A 17347-nucleotide genomic window follows, 5' to 3' on the forward strand; every position below is an offset into this window, starting at 1 on the left:
GTGGATGGAAGGTACGTTTACTATAGTTTGCACTGAGCATGTTTGAAGACTGAATTCCAAGACCAGTTTTTCAATGAATCACTTTTTACTTTTAGTTTTTATGTGACCGTGTTTTCTTGTGAAAGCAACCCCATGTGTCCCACATTGAAAAGTGGCTTTCAGACAAGTTATTTATGCCATGTTATCCTTTACTTGAGATGGTGGCCTTCATTACAAACAGCTTCCCTGACTTCAGATCTTCCTTAAGCCAGAAGTATATGCTCTGAAGGTCCTGTATATTACTGATTTTAAAGCAACAGCATTTACTGATTGCAAGAAGTGTGGTGTATGATCTCCAGGCTTTTCCTGTAAGCCTGGGGAGGGGGAGGGAGCAGCATTCCAGGACACAGGAGTCCTGGACTCATAGGCTCCAACCCTAAGGGGCCCAGAAAAAATGACTGTGCTAAGCCATTCCAGCCTCCTTCTCCGCTACTGTGTGAGAGCACAGGTAAGGCGCCTGATCACTCACCTGCCTCCCTCTGTTCAGGCCAGGGGGCCTCACCCTGGGCTGTGCTCGCTTTGCTCCTGCCACTGCTGGAGTTGGTGCCAATGCCTGAGCTTAATCCTGCCAGGGCCAACAACACACAAACCACACACCCCAGGCAAGGACTGCAGAAGGACTAGACTTCAGGCAGTAACCTGGGACATGGTCAAAACTGGTCTGTGAAGCAACAGACATGAAATAAAGGCAAGGTTTCAGCAGTCCAGACATAAGTCAGTGCCTTCTTTGACCCCTGTTTTCGATGTGCCCCTTCTCCAAGGGAAGAGAACAAAAGGCAGTCACCTCTGAAGTGAAGTTAGCCCTAAGCAGACACACAGACAACAGGCAGCTAGCTATATAGCCCATTCAAAATATTTCCTCAAAAGCTGAGCTCCACATTTGAGCCTCAGTTACGTCATATTAAATCTGTGGTTTACTCAAGCAAAACTTTTCTATCTGGGCAAGATATTTACATTCTGACTTAGCAAATTGCATATCTATCATACAGAACTGGGCATATTATCTTCACCAGCCTAGTTACATTGCTTTAGCTATCTAATTCTAATACAATTTCGGCATGAATTTCCTTCTGTGCTATTCATCTTGTTGACTTTCCTTTACCCACCCTTCAATTTCTCTGCTGTAAGCTGGGGGGCGGAAACTGCCTGGATGTCAAAATAACAAAAGTTAATACATTTCAGCTAGAACTCCCTGCCCTATTCAAATTGATGTTGCAGGTTCCTTCAATACATGAAGGAAAATAAATGAGAATTGAAGCATGTGGCCAGAAAAAGGAACAATAGATGTCTGTTCAAGACTGAAGACACAAAAATATGATCAGATGGGTTAGAAAACTATATAACTTCAAGAAAATATTATAGCGCTAGGTGCTCAAACAAGGTGAAGGGCAAAGTGGTTCAGCCAAGTGTTCCTATATGGACTTGCTAAATTTTCCAGTTAAGCATGTTTTGTTCACCAACTTATAATTCCACATTTTCCATAGGCCCCAAAAGACTGGGGGCCCCTTTCCTAGGAGATACTTGTTTCATGTTATATTCTCCCAACAGTGTTCTTAAGTGTGTCTTATAGTTCAGTTGGCTAGAGCATAGTGCAGGTTCAATCTCAGTAAGGGACAGCTGCATATTCCTGCCTTACAAGAGGTTGGACTTCTATGATTCTATTATTCTGTTACTTCAGATGGCCTGCAAGAAAACCAACCAAGGTGCAATAACAAGAATCTGCATTATGCCCCAGCTACCACAGGTAGAGACAGTACTCAAAATCTCAACACAGTTTTTGCCAAATGCTGTGATACATAAATTGGGTTAAAAGGTACATAGGTCACAGGTGCAGCAGGCAGTTAGGTAAATGGCTAGAATTGAGGATGGAACACAGGGTGTCCAATCAGGGAGCAGGGGAAGAGCTTCATAAGTCCAATTTTTGTTTCAGTGGGCTCAGGTACTCCCAAGGGCACCAGGCACATGTATGCCCATAGGTACCCCAGACGAACCCTTAAAATACATTTCCATTTCTTTTTACAGTGGTACCTTGGGTTACATATGCTTCAAGTTACAGACGCTTCAGGTTACAGACTCCACTAACCCAGAAAAATCGTATCTCGAGTTAAGATCTCTGCTTCAGGATGAGAACAGAAATTGTGTGGCGGCGGCACAGCGGCAGCGGGAGGCCCCATTAGCTAAAGTTGTACCTCAGGTTAAGAACAGTTTCAGGTTAAGAACGGACCTCCAGAACGAATTAAGTTCTTAACCCAAGGTACCACTGTACTATAGTAAAGGATATGTGAAGATTCAACTATAAACATGCATTGCAGTGGGAGGTGTCCACTGTGGCTCAAAATGGTAGCAAAATTCAGGTTTGACAGTAAGGGCAAAGCAATTACGAAAATAAACCCTTCAATGAATTTTAGATGCAAATCAAAAATTGTTTTTCTTATCATATTCTCATCGTTGAAGGTTTATTAGGAGATAAGTAGAATGCTTATCAGGGCCAATGTTCTAGTCTGATGTCTCCTACCACCACTTTGTGGTTTAAACAATCTTTTTATATTGAGATTTGCTATCACTGGCTATTGAAACATTACATGGCTATATGCCATTCTCTCGAGGTGTCTCTAAGTCTTACCATGCAGCATATTTTACACCCAGGGTTGCTCTCTGATTGGTAGTGGAGAACATCCTTTTCCAGGATGCTACACACAGAGAGAACGAGAACACCTCTCTTCTGAAAGGAATTGCATATGAGGAAAACTCTTATACTGTACCCAAAATAGGGGTAAATAAAAACTCCACCTGTATCCATTCAGGAGAGCCTGTATCTTTCAAATTTCCCTCCCCCCCCCATTGTGAACCTAGATTTGTGCATTATAGTTTACATACCCTTGAAAATATAAGAGTCATTTAGGTTTGTATCTTGGCAGCTGGAACAGTTTTAATGTTGAATTGTATACAGAGATATATAATGGCTATTAATTGTTGAGTTCCTTTATGGTAATGTCTCTCCCAGAAACAATTTTTCCCCATCACAAGTAAAATATAGCTGCATAACAAAAGAAAGAAAAATAGATACTGATCTTGACACTTGCTAATGAAACCAGCTGTATTCTGTCTTATTTACCAGACTATTCACCGTCTGTTGTTGCTGAAGGGGAAAAATGCAATTGTTTAAAGTCATCATACAAAGAGCCTGCTGAAATCATATGAAGTCAAAGTGACTGAACTCTCAATTCTAATTCAATTCAAAAAGCACATTCCATTAACTAATGGTAAACAGTTTTCATTATGTTACAATAACATGGCATCAAAGGATGAGCACCATATTATGATAACAGACTATTCTCCAGTGATTTCACCCAATAATAAATAATGTCCTTTGGCAACATTATGAACTCTGGTTCAGTGTCTAACTAACTTCTTCATTCCCCCCCACCTCAGCATGTTAGTGAAAAGTATAATCATGTCAGCTAAAGCTGTGTAGGCAACACTGCAACTGAATCCTCAGCCAATGAAGTATTTAATTTCACCCCCACCCATAAGCCCTACAAAGCATCTATTTAGTGTGAGGATTGCTTCAGCATGTTAGTGATTACCAAGCAGTTAACAGCAGTCCCTTCAGATAGCTCTCCTAACTGTGTTACAGCAGGAGACGCCATTATGATAACACGTCCAAGTCTAGCCTTGGGCTGTGTCTCCTGTTGATGCTGGGAATATTTTCAACCCATGCAGAGCCAAGTACTGCAACATGTGATAGCAATGAGCTGCAGGGTCAGTACCAATACCAGCATGAAAAACAATAGCGGTGAATGACACAGATATGTGGACAACACAAATTTTACAGTAAGAAAAACAACAATGTCATTTATATAATCTGAATAATTATGAACCCATCAGCACTACTTTCAATTTCTAGGCAATAAGGACCGATGAGATTATATATATACATACATACACACATACACACACACACACACACACACACACACACTCACTCATACCTCGGGTTGCGAACATGATCCATGAGGGAGGCAAGTTCGCAACCCACATCGTTCTCAACCCACAGCGCCTTGTCTGCGAACGTGTGTGACTTAATTTGGCACTTCTGCACATGCGTGTGACGTCATTTTGTGTTTCTGCGCATGCGTGAGCGCCGAAACCCGGAAGTAACCTGTTCCAGTAATGGGGGGGGGGGGCAGATACAAAGGCCAGTAAACTTTAAGTGAGGTTTTAAGATTTTCTCAGAAGTGTTAACACTAGCTTCCTGCATCACAATGTAATTCAGTAGTAAGACTAAATTCCTCAGGGGCGGGGGATCTTACTGGAATGCATTTTCCTGTATCTTGATCAGTATTCATTTTTGTGACCATAACTTACAGGCTATTCTTCTCCTTGGTAACTTCTCAAGTTATACTATGTCCTGCAAAGAATCAAATCACACAACTCCTACAATGTCTGAATATACCTCAATTTCAAAAGTTCCCTGTGTGTAGAAAACTACCACAGCCAAGTATCTAATTTTGCCTACCCTTTCCTCCAAGGTATTAGCTTTCCATGTGCAGAATAATATGGTATGACTAGAGTTTGAAAATAAGCAGCTATAATATTAGTGGTATTATAGTTCCCAGCAATGCTGAGCTACACTACCAGAAACATTTCAAACAATTTTTAGTGCTGATGGAGGAGGCTGTGCGAGTCATCTGCTCCAATCTCATTGGCACATTGAATTATTATACAGCATATATTTGACTTGCTTAAGATTTTTCTGATCTTGTTCCAAGCATGCCTTATCTACTTTCTCTAATTGCCAGCAACTTTCCAGGGTTTCAGATAAGAGACATTGCCAATCCTACCAAGATATACCAAGGATTTAGCCTGGAACCTTCTGCATGAAAGACAGCTGCTATATGGTCCTTCTTGGGATAGTTATTGTAACAAGCCTTGTTATGGGAACAATTCATGTGGAGAAAATTTGCCTGGCACTGTGTGGCCCACCAAGCAGCAAATGGGGTGGATTTCCACCCACACGTTGGTTCCTGTGGGGCCAAAGGAGAGGGGGAGGAGAATCCTTTGTAAGGATCCCCCCTTGAGAGTTTGGGGCCACTTTGTCCCACAAGCTTCTCACCCACCCACCCTCAGGTGAGAGCCTCCAATGAGTAACCTGGGTCACTTGACGGTTGACAGGACCAGAGTTTCTTCTTTCAACCCAACAGGTCTTTGGTGTGGTTTTCTTCACCCTTCCCCCAGTGAAATTTATGGCTACCTTTTGCTGGACAGGATAACTTTGTGTTAAGGTCAGAAATGGCATTGGGCAGGATCATCATAGTGAAGGAGGACCCCCATAAGGAGCCTGAGAGAAAAACTGACCATGGCTTGCCCCAAATTTGGGCTGGGCTCTCTGCCTGGCTGGAATCTTCACCCCGGTCACCCAGTGAGACCTTGCCAGCTTTGCTTGCTCCACTGCAGCATTCAACAATGGGCAACTCCCACGGAACGCGTTTGTTACGGCCCAACCCCAATGGATCCCATTCTGCCAGCAGGGAATGAGTAGGATGATGAACTGACCCTGGCCCTGCTGCCATGCGAACACCTACTCTGCCTGCTGCAGTCAATAAAGATTTGGCCTGATTTCATCCCAACACCTGGTGTGCTGTCTGGCCACTTACTGCTTGCTGGCTCACAGATGGGATGTGCTCCCATTGCTCTGTCCCATCTTCTGCTAACCTAGCAGTTTGAAAGCATACCATAGGTACTGCTGTGACGAGAAGGTAAAACACCCATTCTGTGCACTCTGGCACTTGTCACAGTGCCCCGTTGCACCAGAAGCGGTTTAGTCATGCTTGCCACATGACCTGGAAAGCTGTCTGTGGACAAACGTCAGCTCCCTCAGCCTGAAAGTGAGATGAGCGCCACCACATCCCATAGTTGCCTTTGGCTGGACTTAATGGTCCAGGGGTCCTTTACCTTTTTACTTATTAAATTATTTATTGTGATGTATTACCATAAAAAGTAAGTAGAACTCCGAAGACAGATTTCTTAATATGTGACTTGAGGGCTGTGCCTCTTATTGTTGAAACAACTGCTGATCTTTACGAAAATAACATTTATTGGTAAACAAGAGTTGTGTAATGAATAATTGATAGAACTCAAGGTGTACTTGAGCCAATTATTTTAGTGGTCTGGCCTAATATGTACAATTAGGCAAATTAAATCAAGGTGCCTTTGGAGAAGCTTGTAACTTACTTGTTTGGGCTGCAGATTATTCCATTGGGCTATGTTTCTGCTTTGAACAGTTTGATCTGAATTAAAGTAAAGTAAAGTAAAGTAATGACTAAAGGTTTCTGGAGATAAAAACATAATCTTGTAGTTCTACAGAAGTCAATATTGGCAAATCAATGAGAAAATGCAACCATTTGTGGTGAATTCATTCTCAGTAGATTTAATGTCTGAATCTTTAAAACAAAAATTCACAACAAAGCCATGTAGAGGATTCTTTCCCTTAGATATCTCAGATTGATAGACATAGCAGATTGATCCACATATTCCATGAAGATCAGAGAGGGAAATAGTTTTGTTGTTAAGCAAGAAAATGCCTTACAAGTCTTTTCAATTCCTTCGATGAAAACCTGTGCATTTACTTCCAATGGCTTCCTAAAAGATATATGGTTTAAACTAGCAGTTCTGGAACATAATTTCTCACTATTGTGAAGAAATTACAAGTGCAAGTGTCTGGTATCTATGTATAGGCATCTGCTACTTATCTTTGCCCTTGTATAGGAGACAGTTGTCACAGTCTGGTCCAATTTCTTCTAGCATTAAGCATTTCATCCATAACAATATCCAGGGTCAAGAAAACCTTAAGGCAAGATCGTAATGGAAGCTGCAACAGATTCTGATATTTTCCTACACTGACCTATTTCACTTTTAGAAATACCCTCTTCAGAAGCAGAATGACACATTTTCATCTTTAGCCCAAAGTCTTATATGATGTTTCAGTGTAAACAAATATGACATGTGATTGCTGGCTATGTGACTGTTAAGATTCATATTCAGTTGTCACCACAATGTCACAATTTGTGGCAGAGGCTTGTTTTAGCTGTAGTAGTGTAAATAGCTACTTGTGTTGCTGCAATCAGAGCAGCCTGCAAGGTCTTGAAACAAGCAGTGTCCAAATCTTTTCTGCTTCCCAGACTAACCTGTTACTACAGCTGAAAGGAATCGGAGGGCTGCATTGATGTCATATACCAAGGTATGCCCTAACAGGACTAGGATGCTGTGTAAGGGGCAGTTGTGAGGGCAGACTGCCTCTGTCCCTGTAGAGATACACTGTCTTGCAGCTACATCACATCAGGGGTAGAAAAATAAGTGTTGGTGCAACAGTGCCTAGAGCTTGGTGCTGTGGTTTTTATGAGTGCTGTGTCTGAGCAGCAGTTTATCAAATTAAGTAATTAGTCTTTAATATCCTGCAAGTGTTCTGCAGTAACTGGTCTGCATGACATCTGTTTCAGGGATCATGTTGTACACAACTCCTGGAGTCTCAGCATGCTGGGCTTCTGCCCATAGTTATTCCTGCTCCATTTATGAAACTATTGGATGTGGTGTGCAATGAACAATCTCCACTCCTGACTTCTTGTCATTAGCATGGTGTTTGCTTTCCTAGCTAAAAGGTACCTGTCTCTTCTAAGAGTGCTTTCCTTGCTTTTGGCTATACGCTACAGCATGTCTGGGGGGAAAACTTAACTGCTGTGCTGACATGTCATTAACTAAATAAAAGTGACATGCCTGTCTTCAGTATTTGCCATTGTGTTTCTGTGTGCATAGACCCAGCATTAGACAAGATTAAAATCAGTCTCTTGAATTCTACGGAATAATCTACCCACTTAACTTTTCCATTAAAACTCCTAGGGAGAGTGGACCATTCCATATACAGATTAGGACTTGGGAAGAGGGTTTATATACAGGGTACATAGAAGGAAGCCAGCTTCGCTCTTGTTCACTCAAGCAATTGCTTCACTTTTTGTGTAGCCCAGCGATATAGCTCCACTGCTTGAGGAGCTTCTCTAAATGTTGGCCTACTGGATTAGGCTTAAGGAATTCACAGTTTCATCATCGTGACTTGGGGGACAGAGACCTCTTTTCATCAGAAATGTGTAGGTGGTGTGACGGACAGGCCATGGGTCTTCCTCCTTGTGACCCGGCAAAGCAGTTAGAGCTGCTGAGACCATCAGCTAATCAGGAGAGGGGCAATTTAAGTTAGATGCTGGCAGTTTAACGATCAGACAGGGTTGAACTATCTGTGTGGGGAAAACCATTTTGATTCCCTGAGGGGAAGTTAAATTCTTGAAGGCACCAAAAGTCTTGCAAAGACTTGGCATGATAAAGAATGCTGCTTAAAAGTTTCTCTGCAAATTGATTGTGTTAATTAACTTTTGTGCCTCACTTGTGATACCACCATGTGTTGAAACCCTCACAGTGTGTAATTATATATACATACAGATTGTTCCAGAGTGCCTCCTTAAACTTCTAGGTGGGGAGTGAGTAGACACCGAGGAGACTTCACATAAGTACACCTTGCTGCTGTGGAATCTTAAATGCTACCACAATTAGTTAGTTATAGGTCGCTACTGTGTAATGCAAGAGAAGCTTTCCTGGCAAAACACCCAAACTATGGATCACGTTACCCAGCACCCATCCTTCAGTGAGGGTGTCTGTCACAGGTGGCTTACTTCCATGTCTGGGGACACTGGTCTCAACAATTCAATACCCAGGTTTTGAGTGCAATTCTACACTGTGTTGAAGTCCGCAGCAATTATGGCCAGCAAAGTAGCAAGACTTACCTACTTACTGAGGAAATACTGCCAATGTTTAAAAAGCAAAGGTGAAAAGCCAACTACAATGCAAAACACGAGTCTTACCTAAAATATTTTTCTGAATAGTCTCTAATAAAATTATTCACACAAAGCCTTATTCTCGAGCTGTTTCTAGCTTATGTTTAAAGTTAAACCTTTAATCCTTTCTCTGCTGAGCTCTTAAATGTTGCTGCCCAAATCTCTGAATCTTCTTATCTCCAAAACTGTGTCACTGCCTATAAAAAGATATCAACTTGTCAATCATTATCAGCATATGCAATATTTATAGCTGCTGCTTCTATTCCAGTTAGAAGAACTATGACGAGCACAGCAGAAGGCAGCATTTATATTGGCATGGCCACAAATCTTTAAACAGGTTGACACACAAGTGTATAGCTTGAGATGTCTCCTTCTCTAGATGTGACTAACTTAAGTAGTTTATTTGGTACTAGTGCTGTCATTAGCACTATCCAAGCAGGACCCAAAATAGCCACACTCATTATGGGAATGAGTATTAGTGCTCTGTTAATGAATGAATTCATTTATTCTGGGTTATAGTCAACTAAGTCATAATTGGAGTATTATTATATTACTTATTAAATCCGTATACTGTCCTATAACTGCAGGTCTCAGGGCGGTTCACAGACATATTGATTTCAGTATGTTTACTCAGAGAGGGTATAACTAATGCCAGTTATTATCCTTTATAACAAGCTAAATTTATATACCACCTTTCTGCCAATGCATTCAAGGTGCTTTACAATTAAAAATAATAACACAAAATAAGAAGCATTTGTCTGGCCAATGGTGATGTCTACGGAACATGAGCCTATTGGCTTCTCTTTGTTTCTTTGTGTGTCTTTTGCACCAGATACAGTTTTCTGTTAAGAGTACAGCAATGTTTTATATGCCTACCACACAGATAGCTTTCATCGGATGAGGGATTTTTTTTGAAATCTCACCGGGGGGTGGGGGAGAGCTTGGAAGAGCCTGGGAAAGGGCCAGAGTTCAGCAGTAGAGTTTTACATGCAGAATGTACCAGGTTCAATCTGCAGCATGTCAGGAAGGGTCGGGAAAGCTTACTGTTTGGGTGCAGCACTCCATACTTTCAATCAGTGAAAACCAGGGATGGGGAACCTGTCGTTCAACTACAATTCCCATTTCTCTAACCACTGACCATGCTGGCTGGGGCAAATGGGTTGCAGTCCAAAACATCTAGTGTCCCACAAGTTCCCCACTTCTGGTGTGCACCAAACTGAACTGATTTGACTCAGTAGAAGACATCTTGCTGTGTTCCAAAGCTCCTAAACTTGCAAAACTGGTCGGACCGGAGACATAAAAATGTAAATTGTTATATTAAGAATTCTAACAAAACTGCTTCTTTATTATTCTATCTTAGAGGCAAACACTGGAATGCTTAATAAATGTAACTTTCCTTTTAATTCTTCTGTTTCCATAATCATTTTATCAGTGTCATAAAACTCTACTAGACTGCACCATTAGCTAATCCATTGCATTTATCCATTTTTATTTTTAACTTTTTACAGCTTCTTTTGTACATTACTATGCATGCAAACTACCTAATGTAAGTAGTAATAAAGCTGCTAATAGTAATGGAAAGGTTAAACTTAATATAATTAAGCCTGATGTTCAATTAAAACTGCCCACTATCTAAGCACAATGCCAGAAAAGACGATAGTAGATTATCTATCTTGCCATCTAAACAGCAAACATACCTATTGTACCACCTTCCTATCACTGCTGGACAATAGTGTTTCAGTGGTTTGCAACCATTTTTCAGTGGTTTGAAAAGCCTTGACCAGCAATGATATTCCATGGATATTTTTTAACCTGATGGTTGCCGAATTACAATCTTTGTAAAATAAATACAATGTGGATGGAATGACTGGCCTATTTTATGTATGTTACTGAAAATTAATTCATGTATAGTACAGTACAGGAGGCATGATCACAACCACGGTTTGATACAAGCAGTACTATACACTTGCTTTTCATTAAGCAGAGCTTAGAATTTGTTCTGATATTTCATGTGTCTGAAATCTATTGTCTATGTCTGACTGAAAGAATAAGGATCCTTTAGTCAAAGGCTGTGCCCTCCTTCGTTAGTACAATGCCATGTACAATGACGGCATATACTATGTCATTTAAAGAGATTATGATACAAACAAGGATGTTCCCTACCATGTATACTGTACTATCTTGGCTGAAATCCAGTGGACATTTAAACATTATTGTGAAAATGGCCTTATCCCACTGATTTCTGTCTGAGCAGGGGTGGGAACCTCCAGCCCACAGGCCAAATACAACATCTTTTATCCAGCCTTGGAGACTCGTCACGTCCATTCCAGTCTTGCCTCTGCATACTCCTCAAGTGCTTCAGCCTACCTAGAATGTGTCTTTGAAATGTAATGATGCACTTTGCTTGCCTGGGAAAATGCATAAGATAGTGTGTAGAAACCTCTGTCTTCTCCATGACTAGTCAAATCCATTCCTCAACCCACCTTTGGTTCTGGCCCTACTGCCCACCACTGACATGCAACTCCTGGAAGCTTGCCCATCAGGGAATGCAGCTGAAAAGGTACCCCGACCTTGTGTCAGATTTAACCTTAGTGTGTTAGTACTAGCATGTCATTTCAAGGGATCAATACATGTTAACTTTTTGTCAGAATGCATTCATATCAGTGTAAATAATTTCATCTTATTTTTATGCTCTTATAAGTTAACTCTCCTTACTTGGGTTGTGTTATATATAGAGAGAGAGAGTGTTAGTTAGTTAGTTATCAGGCATGAAAAACCTTTCAAAAAATCAAGCAAATGCATATGGAAGTTGCCTCTGCCTGATTTTCAGTGATTCCTCCTTACCCCCTGCATTCCCCCTCAGCCCACCCAATTCAGGAGGTTCCCAGGAGAGGCTTTTCAGGGAACTGCTAGGGGGTGACCAGAAGCACCATCAATACACCAGCACATCTCTGGATGCAAGTCACAGGCGTTTTATCTTAGGAAATTATGATGAAGATGTAACCATATTTCTTTTAATAAATATGGAAAGGCTTGTGTTATTCAGAAGACATTTGAAACCTCTGGAAATCTCCTGCATTACTTAGTGTCTCCAACTCTGATATTTCTTAATAAATTAGAGCAATATGGTAAATGGTATCTCATAAGGAGATACAGTGGTACCTCGGGTTACATACGCTTCAGGTTACAGACTCCGCTAACCCAGAAATATTACCTCGGGTTAAGAACTTTGCTTCAGGATGAGAACAGAATTCGTGCTCCAGCAGCAGGAGGCCCCATTAGCTAAAGTGGTGCTTCAGGTTAAGAACAGTTTCAGGTTAAGAACGGACCTCCGGAACGAATTAAGGACTTAACCCGAGGTACCTCTGTACTATGCTGCATGTAAAAAAAATCTAGCAGCCACTGCAGATAGGACAGTGGGACTGTGACATGACATTGGCAGTTACTTTAGATCAGAATCCTGTTCGCTGGTCCTCTTTCAGCCTACATGCATTCAAGAAGTCTTACAGAAAGCAGGCTCTCTGCTCACATAGGTAAGCCTATACACAAACTTTTTGTGCATATATTAGATTGTGCATAAAGTCTATTACATCTCCTTCTACATTTCACCAATTAAAATACAGTTTTGCTATAGATCCTTAATAGTTGCAACTCAAAATTCCACATACAGGAAGCAGGAAGCAAAAGACCTGATAACAAGGCTATTCCTGACTAAACCAAACCAATCACTAAATACTCTAGACTGAGCAATCTAGTAAGTCAAGTTACATACCTAAAGTGAAAGACAAAAAATTCCCATAGCAATTTAACCTAGGTGAATATGCCTTTCTTAGCTCAACATGGGGTACAAGCTACGACCCAATTTCAAAGAAAAATTTGAACACCAAGTTCTGTCTGAAAGCAATTTCCAGCCTTCTATTGCATCTCCACAAGCAGTTACTAAATTGTATTTAATCTTTGAAAGAAAGACGCACTGCATATTAAACACCTCTGATTCTTATTACTTCCCTGCACACACACTACTACTTAAAGTGGAATTTCTCTTTGCCTTGTTCCCATTCCTTCCCCTCATCCATCTCTCTTTTTCTCCTCCCCTGATCCGCACTAGAATACCATGATCTAGAATACCATGATTTAGGTATGGCTAAATGGTGGACCACTATCTTGTAAGCCTACAAATTGGGCCATCCCTCTCATAATTTTATTGTGAGGCCTAATATAGTGATAGGCACCATGTATGTAATAAATTATTACATTATAAACAAACAAACAAATAAATGACATTATTAAAGGCAACTGCACCCAAAGACAAAGGCAAGTAGTTGACTCTTGGCCTTACAGAAACTAGGGCCTCTTAGAAGTTCCCAAAATAGAATGCTTGAAAGTAATTCAGAGCATTTACTGAATTCCTGCATTTTGCAGCTACATAGCAACAATCAGTAAACAACGATTAGGACTGGAGATAAAGGCTTAAGCAGTAGGTAACAGAAGCAGAGCAAATATACACCAGACTCATTTAAGAAACTCTCTCCACTACCACACCTTCTACTGTGTGAAATAATGGTGGAATACCATGTGAAAGAGGCCTTTAATGCACCAGATATCACATAACAAATCAGTGAGGTGAAAATACAGAAGTGTATTGTAGAGGATGGAACTAGTGCATTTTAAAGATTAGGTGCTAAATTTTAAAGGTCTAAAACAAGTATGGCAGTACTAGGCAGGGCAACTAATATGTGCACTACCACCTTACCTTACCTTAGTTATCTTCTGTTTCCCACGAAGACCACTGCTACTAGTGTCCAGCGGCGTAGCATGGGTTGTCAGCACCCGGGGCAAGGCAAGTAATTTGCGCCCCCTAACCCGGGGCAAGGCAAGTAATTTGCGCCCCCTAACCCCTAACCTGCCGCCACTGCCAGCTTCTTCTTGCTGCTGCCTGGTCTGGTCTGGTGTGGTTCTCTCCCGCGCTCAGCGCTGCGCTGGGCGGCCGCTGCACTGTCCCTCCCCCAGATAGTCCCTCACTCTCTCTCCGCACCGCTGCCTGGCACCCACCCCCTCCACAGTGGGCGGCAACCCAGCGGCTTGGCTCGGATTCGCACAGCCAGCACTGCAGTGAGAGAGAGTGAGTGAGCCAGGTAGGGGCAGAGAGCTGCGAGTGCGAGCGCGCGCCCCCCAGATGTTGCGCCCGGTGCGGCCGGCCCCCCCTGCACTCCCCACGCTACGCCACTGCTAGTGTCTCCCAGAAAGAATAAAGCCTCGGACTGCTTTCCCCTCAAACCAAGAATTTGGCACAGGAGCAGAAAAGGAAGATTTGTTAGCCACGTCCACGGAGACCTACAACAATGGGGGGGGGGGGGAGCGATGTTACTAAATAACAAAAAATAAGCTACTCCCGCTCATTGTTAAGAAAATAAACTTCCAAATAACTCCCCAAAGAGCAAAAGGGTGGTTTGAACATGGAATGGGTTGCTCCACTCCTATGATTGGGGGGTGGGCGAGTTTGCATTCACTAGTGTATGAAAAAACATGCTAAAATGCTGCCAAGCAGATACTAGCCCAGGCAACTGACTAAGAATTTTGGAGTTGAGGAGAGACCTGCTAGTAACTTAAAAGAATATATACATGTAAAGCTTTTCCTAGGCAACAGGCTGACTGAGGCTGCCTTTCAATTGCTAATTTACTTGGGAGTAGCTCCCATTTACCAGAGTGGGCCTTCCTTCTCAGTAAGCAGGCACAGGGTAAATTTGGAGTGCAGCAGTTTGTTTGTTTTAACAAAAAGACAGAAGAAAATGTTACTAACTCCGCCTTTTTCACGGAAGAAACCCAAAGGTTTGCTTTTATTTCGTCTGGAGATGGAACAGCTGCACAATTAATGGCAAATTTGCATACCAGCCAGATAAGACTGTAAGGTTTTAGTGTGGTACAAAACCCCTTCATTCCCTCAGAACAGACAAACCACGACACCCGTCCTCCACAAGGAACACATACCATGAAACAGGCAAGACTGCTACTTCTAGACTACTAAAGCAACCGACTCTCCTTCTACAGTAGGGAAGAGTGGAGCAGCCTGGGAAGAAGGGGCGGAGCTGGGGCTGCTGACTACACTGAGCATGTGCAGCATTCCAAATTAGCTGAGTTCTGATTTAAATGCAGCAAGCAGGTGGGCTGCAGCTGCTCATGATGTTCCTAGTCCAGCAACGCATCTCTGATTATCATCATCAAACAAACGTGGTAGAGCTGGGTGGTTCAGGTATGTGGAGAGTTAGCTGTTGGATTCATCCTTGGGGGATTGAGCTAGGAAAGGCATGCCTGGCTCATGTGTCCATTCTGCTTGTCATATCATAAGAGATGGGCTGTTGTTATTTTACTAATGAGTTCAGTAATGGGATGGCACAGAAATATTGCTTATAATGAAACAATAAATAATGCTGGTACAGTAACCCTCCCCAGCACCAGCCAGTGTTGTATCTTTTCCTGGCCTTCTCTGCATATAAATGAAGTGTAAAAGTAGACAGCGATCCCTCCTAAAACCTTTCCTTCCACAAATTATAATCACTAGTACAGTGGTACCTTGGGTTACATATGCTTCAGGTTACAGACTCCGCTAACCCAGAAATAGTGCTTCAGATTACGAACTTTGCTTCAGGATGAGAACAGAAATCGGGCTCCGGCGGCGCGGCGGCAGTAGGTGTGGTGCTTCAGGTTAGGAACAGTTTCAGGTTAAGAACGGACTTCCAGAATGAATTAAGTACTTAACTCAAGGGACCACTGTACAGGTATGAGGAACCAGTGGCCAGCAGGAGTGGGGAGTGATTTGACACTGGGGAGCCCTAGGATTTTGACAAGCCCTGGCAGTTTGGCTGGCCGATTGGATGCGGCATAAGATCTTCTGAGAAAGGTTTCCAATCTAGGCTCTCCAACCAAGAACTGAAGGCTGCAAAATCCTGCCTTACATTCTCACAGTCAAAGGGGAATAGCTAAGGCCTGCCACTGCCAAGTTGGAACGGAATAGGAAGTATGTGTAACTGACCCTTTCTAATTAGGATGAGACCATGGCTCTATTCAGGCATTTTCTCCATTTTGCTTGTTGTGGGCATTGTGGAAAATTTAAATTGTGATTCCCAGCCCCCCCCCCCCTTTTTCTGGTGGTCAAACGGCTGCTCCTAGGTTTTAGCTATCTAGGAATAGGGTTCATCTGAAGGCATTTTGCTGAGGGACACCGTAAACCAGCCTGAAGGAGGAGTCAGTCTGTTTCAGCCACAAAATAGGTTGATTTCTTATCTCAAAGGAAGAGAGAATCATCTGTATTTTTTCAACACACATCCTAGAATCTTGGTACGTAGCGTGCTTTTGCTGAACTAGAAGTGCAGTCCTCTTTTGTCTGGGAATGCCTGCTTACCCTCAATAGAGGAGCACAAAATAAGTAACACTATGGAGCAAACATCTCATGAAGGCCATGCTTCAGAGTGGCAGGTGTAACACCTATATGCAATTATGAAGTATCCTCATATCTGTGCATTACATTCCTAGCAACAGCTATCAGTGATGTGGAGACAATGCATGCACATGCAGTTAGAGTGGACACTCCGGATACGAACTTAATTTGTTCCAGGGGTCCTTACATACCCCCAAAAGTCCACAACATGAGGTGCCGCTTCAGCACACGCACATGGCGCAATAGACCGCTTCTGCGTATACACTTCCAGGTTTGCCATGTTTGCAACCCAAAAGTTACGTTATACGAAGGTAACGTAACCCGAGGGTCCACTGTACTGATGTGGCCTTGTGCTGTTTGGATACTGCTGGGTATGCCTCTAGTCAGTAGAAGGTAGGGTTGAGACAAACAGGATAAATATACATTGTGATTTCCCACAATGGCCTCTCTTATGCAAGAGTATGCCATGAAAGTAGCTCTAGCCATGTAGTTTGATTCAGAACCCATCCTTGTGAATATCAAGTAACTGTAAATAAGCGACTTTTTTTCTTTATTAATGGAGCTTCTGTATGTTTTATTTTGCCTTTTAAGCAATGCCAGTGACATGTGAAAATGAGACAGGGTGGGGGGTGGTGAGAGTAATTCCAGGCAGCTCCCGTTTCCAAGCTTTTAACTCTGCTGCATATGTGTGTGTGTGTGTGCATAAAATAAGCCAACCAATTTAAATTTTTTTAACTTATCAAGAACTAATGTGATGATGTGATTTTCAGCACTAGTCAAGAGGAGCTAAAGTATTTAAAGTGGCCTGAGAATCAAGCTGTTAGTTACACATCTACAACTTGTATACTTGTGTCACAAGCATAATGCTGTTGGGAAAGTGAATAACTTCTAAAAATGGAAGTTAGTCAGAAGTGTTCATTTACTCAGATTCTCCTCAGCTGTAATGGATGGTAAATGTTTGCTTTACTCTGTGTAGGTCCCACATTATAAGAAA

At 42.2% G+C, this 17347-nt stretch overlaps 1 protein-coding gene and 1 long non-coding RNA gene across 4 annotated transcripts in view; one reads left to right on the top strand and one right to left on the bottom strand.

Moving 5' to 3' along the window:
• The window catches only part of LOC308476426, a 157094-nt gene extending 143373 nt beyond the window's left edge, over positions 1-13721 (bottom strand). For both annotated transcript variants that reach the window (XR_013985886.1, XR_013985888.1), the window contains exon 1: positions 13677-13721. This is a non-coding gene — a long non-coding RNA (uncharacterized lncRNA). The remainder of the gene's footprint in view (positions 1-13676) is intronic.
• A 1322-nt stretch (positions 13722-15043) lies between these two features.
• Positions 15044-17347, top strand: part of LOC308476416 (uncharacterized protein) — a 177035-nt gene continuing 174731 nt past the window's right edge. For both annotated transcript variants that reach the window (XR_013985863.1, XM_081003993.1), the window contains exon 1: positions 15044-15168. The gene's annotated coding sequence lies outside the window, so the exon portion shown is untranslated. The remainder of the gene's footprint in view (positions 15169-17347) is intronic.

This window comes from Podarcis pityusensis, assembly GCF_964106645.2.
Source record: "Podarcis pityusensis genome assembly, chromosome: 4".
Taxonomy (NCBI): Eukaryota; Metazoa; Chordata; class Lepidosauria; order Squamata; family Lacertidae; genus Podarcis; species Podarcis pityusensis.